We start from the raw sequence: 5080 nt of genomic DNA on the forward strand, positions 1-5080 counted from the left end.
CTCTTTCACCAACAGTTAGTGTTTACTCGCCTTAAACCGACCTTAAAGCAAGACATGTCAACGTCTAGCGTTTTTCCTAGTTGTGAAGACCTTGCTCAGGACTGCACGTGCGAGGGAGTTACGAATTCAGAATTCCCCACGCTGGCCCCGACACCGGGTTCGGGGCCGCACACCCTCCCGGGAGCCGGTCACCCCCGCTCCCCGGCGGTCCGCGCGCCCCTGGGCCCTCCGCGTCCTGCCTCCCTCCCAAGGGGACCCGGCCCGANCCGGCCCCGGGGGGGGGGCGGGGGGGCTGAGCCTGGAAGGGACGCCGGAAGCGCTTCTGCAGCGGCAGGTTTATAGAATTGTCCTTTGGCTTGGTGAGATTTTGCAGCTTTAACTACAAAACTGTCTCCTCCGTGCTCTTCTCATTAGTCTCAAATTGTTGCACGTCAACCAAATGTCCCGTGCAGCCTAAATAGGGAGCTTTCCAGCCTTTTTTCTTTGAAGCCACTAAGCGCATCCATTTTGCACTGACTGGTAGAAACCAATTGCACTGCCTCACTTCCCCTTGGAAATCACATTATTTATTTAACGGCTGCGTGTCACATTTTCGTGTGCAGTGTCTTGCCTTCTCCGTTTCTTTTGGAAGTTTCCCATTTAAAAACAGGAAACATGTCAGTTGGCCGATGCATTCAGCCAGAGTGTGGGTGAGCGGGACCGAGGATCAGTCGACGTTGTCTAGAAACAGCTTTAACGGAGACGTGTTGGAAGTATTATTAAAGTGTGATTCTACTTTTGCAGAAAAAAAATCTAAAGATCAGTTTATATAGCTTTATTTTTTACCTTAAGAAAATATACGTAATTTTAATATGCATATATTGTCTCTGACTTAAAATTGTGATGTGTCTGCATTGCCATTTAAATGTCCATTCATTATGTAACATAGTAAAAGAGAACCTTCAAAATGCATTTAACGTAAACGGTATCTATAGTTGTCATCATCATAAATACTGGAATTTATTTTTAAATTATTGATATGGTAGGTGCGTTTAAGATGACCAATCAGCCTCCACATAGTAATGTTAACCGCTTTGAAAAATTAAGTTGTGATTAAACCAAATCTTACATTTCTGTAAAGTTTATTTTGTATGCTACTGTTTTTAACTTTTATTTCTGTAGATAAAGTATGACTCGATAATATTATATTGGACTTTTCTGCAGATTAAGCAGGAGACTTGAATCTGCTTGCAATAAAGAAGAAAATATGTCTGGTTTGCTTTCCTTATAAATAAAAAAACGAGCAGCTGGGCTTGAATCCCTGGGGACAGAAGCAGCAGGTGGACCTCTCACCCGGAGCCCGAGTCTGGGCTCAAGGTGGGGCGTCCTCCCGGAAACGGGGGGCGGCGCCTACGCTCGCAGGGACCCCGGTGTGGCCCTGGTGCTCAGAAGGGAGGAAGGGACGCTGGGCATCATCAGATCGCTGGATCTCCGGCCGCCCCCCTCCCCCGCCCGGGCCACGCAGGAGCCCTGCGCCCGCTGCTCACACCCAGCTCCGCCAGGATGGGCGGCCGGCTGCTTTCGTGCATCCCGCTCCCCACCCACTCAGGTGCCCGGCGCTGCCCCCTCTTCCTCAGGGGGCCATTTGCCCCCCCCCCCCCCGGCCGCTGTCCCCCTCCAGCTCCTCTCGGACGACTGACCTCCGACCCACACAACCTGACACCAGGCCCCAGATCCCAGGATTGTGACCCGATAATGGAGGCAAGAGTGGAGCCCTGAGGTTGGGGATGCCCCCTCTGGGGTTGCCGCCTCACGGGCCCCCCTCCCCTGCCCCCGGAGGGACCAGCTCCGGCCCTAGGGCTCCATGTGTAGAGCCCTAAATTGGGGGCCTGTCCCCGAGCAGGCACACAGCACGTGCTGAGTGGGTGACGCCCCGTCGCCCACCAAACTCGGCGGCCAGCACCAGCCTCTGGGAAACGCACCAGGAGGGAAGTGCCTCCGCTGCTACCTGATTCCGGGGCCTCTGGCCCGGCTGTTGGGTGTCCCGGGTCCACACCTGCCTCAGGTGGCCCGAGCCTGGGGCCGCACTACCCCTGGTGGCTGGTGACTACACTCGCCTGGCACGAGGCTCGTAGGGGTGACGCCAGCCCCACCCACCTGTGCCCACGCGACCACACAACACGGGCGGCGCCTGCTCCTGTCCTAGCTTAACACCCTCTTTCACGGGGAAGCCTTGAGAACACATAATGTTTCCATTTCTTTCCTACATTAAGGGGATACCACTTAATGTCATCTCATGTTTATTTGGGGGGAGGGGGGAAGGGCGGGAAGCGGGCTCCAGGCTCCCAGCTGTCAGCACAGAGCCCGCCACCAGGCTCGAACTCACGAACCGTGAGATCATGACCTGAGCTGAAGTCCGATGTTTACCCGACTGAGTGAGACAGGTGCCACCCAAGCTTTTTAATGTATTAATTCCCCTCGGGAAAATGCTCACCTCTGTACATTTTTATGATTTTGGGACTCATCGGAATAATTCGGGAACACTGAAATAGCCGATGCCCAACTCATCACTGAGATGCACTCACAGGAGTCAGATTCTTAACCGGCTGAACCACCCCGACATCCCCCAATTTATTTGTTTAAATTTTAATAAGAATATGGGTTCCTGGATGCATTGCTTATGAAGAGTATGTATTAGCTTTCAAAACTGCTTGCACAAAATCATAATTTGAAAAAAAATCCACATCAATGCTCTTATTCACTTGGTTTTTACAAGATTCAAAGAGAAAGGATTTTAAGATAATGAAGGATAAATATGTCCTCTTGAGAATCTCAGATAGTTTTAATATCTTTAGAATTTTTAAAGACCGACTATAAAGTCTCAAAACATGACTTAAATATGAAAAGAAATTTTTTATTTTTTATTTTTATTTATTTATTTTTTTTAATGTTTTATTTATTTCTAGGAGAGAGAGAGAGAGAGAGCGTGATCAGGGGAGGGTCAGAGAGAGAGGGAGTCACAGACTGAAACAGGCTCCAGGCTCTGAGCTGGCAGTCAGCACAGAGCCCGACGCGGGGCTCGAACCCACAAACCGCGAGATCATGACCTAAGCGAAAGTCGGACGCTCAACCGACTAAGCCACACAGGCGCCCCTGAAAAGAAATTTTTTAATGCTTATTTTGAGAGAGAGAGAGAGAGAGAGAGGGAGCACAAGGAGGGGGAGGGGCAGAGAGAGAGGGAGAGAGAGAATCGCAAGCAGGCTCCCCGCTGTCAGCACGGAGCCCAGTGCGGGGCTTGGTCTCAGGAACCGGGAGATCACGGCCGGAAGTGAGACAAAAAGTCAGACGCTACATGGACTGCCACCCAGGCGCCCCTCAAAACAAATGTTTTAATTAGCTTACACTTTGTTTTGTTTCTGAATGATAACACTTCCTCAATGTTTATAAACTAGGGGAGCAGAAAGTATCTATGTCCCAGTAGGGCAAACGAAGGCTAAGATACTGACCGGTGACGTCCGCATGTCACACTGAGACCCTGCTGCCACCCTCAGCATTTGTAGGCCGTCCCAGTACTTCCTGTGTGAGCACTGCCTGGACAGGACAGCAGAAAAGGATGGTCAGGCAGGGGCGCCTGGGGGCTCAGTCGGTGAAGCGTCCGACTTTGGCTCAGGTCATGATCTCACGGTTCGTGGGTTCGAGCCCCGAGTCAGGCTCTGTGCTGACAGCTCGCAGCCCGGAGCCTGCTTCAGATTCCGTATCTCCGTCTCTCTCTCCCCCTCCCCTGCTCTCCCCTCCCCCCCCTCAAAAATAAACATGTTTTTTTTAAGAGAACAAATCTACACCTTTATTTATTTACTTTTCAGCTAGTTTAAATCCTTGAGGGGCGCAACATCACACGGATTCTGTGGCCAACGGCTTTAGCAGGAAGGTTGCTCCGGAATTTTGCACGAACCATGCCACGGTTTCCACGAGCACGAGTTACTTTTCCCCAGATTACTCTGGTTTTATTTGGTTTGCCACCAGGAGTCACTGTGTTGTTCTTTGCTTTGTACACAGAAGCACATCTCTTGCCCAGAGAGAACTCAGTTTCATCTCGGGCATAAACACCTTCAATTTCAAGAAGAGCGGTGTGCTCCCTCTGGTTCCTGAGACCCCGTTTATAGCCACCAAAAATGGCTTTGGACCACAGCCTTCCAGATGCATTTGCCGTTTCAGGAGTCCTGTTCCCCGCGGGCCTCCACGGGTTCCTGTACATTTTTTTTTTTTAATGAGAGAAAGAACAAAGATAATCAGGCAGCACAGAAATGGCCGTCCTGCCTGGAAATAAATCTGTCCTAGAGCGCCCCGTGCAGCGGGCGCTGCGAAGCCAGCTACCTGGCTGTTGGCCGTGTGGCGGTCCCCGCCCAGGACAAAGCCCCACAGACCAGGAATCACCGTGCTGGGAAGGNGCTCCAGCTCCCCGGGCGTCTCCCCGTGAGCGAGTCTGTGTCTGGACGAAACCTTTCAAAGACCAGGGCAGCAGGCGGGGCGGGTGTCCTTATTTCAGCCTAACGGCCTCCAGGAGGGCCCTTCTCCAGATAAGCTCACACTCTGCGGCCCTGCGAGTTAGGGTCTCAGCGTACTTNGTTGTGGGGGATCCCCTGGGATATTGGTCGGCTTCAGGGGGGCGAGCACAGAGACTGCTGTTCGCCGTTGCAGAGGTGAGCAGCAGAGGGAGGAGGTGCTACGTAGGGGCGAGGCTGGACCAGCCCCGCTCACAGCCCCGCCTGCAGCTGCCCTGGTTCGCCACCCCCCACGTCGCTGGGGTCCCCAGAGGGAAGCCCGGGGCCCAGGCAGGCCTGACTGAGGAAGGAGGAGGGACGAGCTCTGGGACCTGGCAGCCGGGGCCACAGGGCCTGTCCTTCCGCGCGGAACTCCAGGGCCCAGTGCTGGGTGCGCGTCCCACCGCTGGGGTCTGTTGCCACCCCCGTCTGCACCCTGTTCTCTTCCCGGCCGCCCAGACCCGGCTCTCGTCTCCCACCCCGCACCCCAGGCCCCGGGGCCCCTGCAGGGGAGGAGGACCGGAGGGGTGCTCCCGCTGCATCTGTGGTCACGCGGCACC

General features: G+C 53.6%; 1 pseudogene; it reads right to left on the minus strand.

The window, feature by feature from the left end:
* Positions 1–3847: 3847 nt before the first annotated feature.
* On the minus strand, positions 3848–4234 carry LOC144223311 (large ribosomal subunit protein eL33 pseudogene; annotated as a pseudogene).
* Between the last annotated feature and the right edge of the window lie 846 nt (positions 4235–5080).

The sequence above is a fragment of the Crocuta crocuta genome, unplaced genomic scaffold (genome assembly GCF_008692635.1).
Source record: "Crocuta crocuta isolate KB4526 unplaced genomic scaffold, BGI_CrCroc_1.0 scaffold31, whole genome shotgun sequence".
NCBI lineage: Eukaryota > Metazoa > Chordata > Mammalia > Carnivora > Hyaenidae > Crocuta > Crocuta crocuta.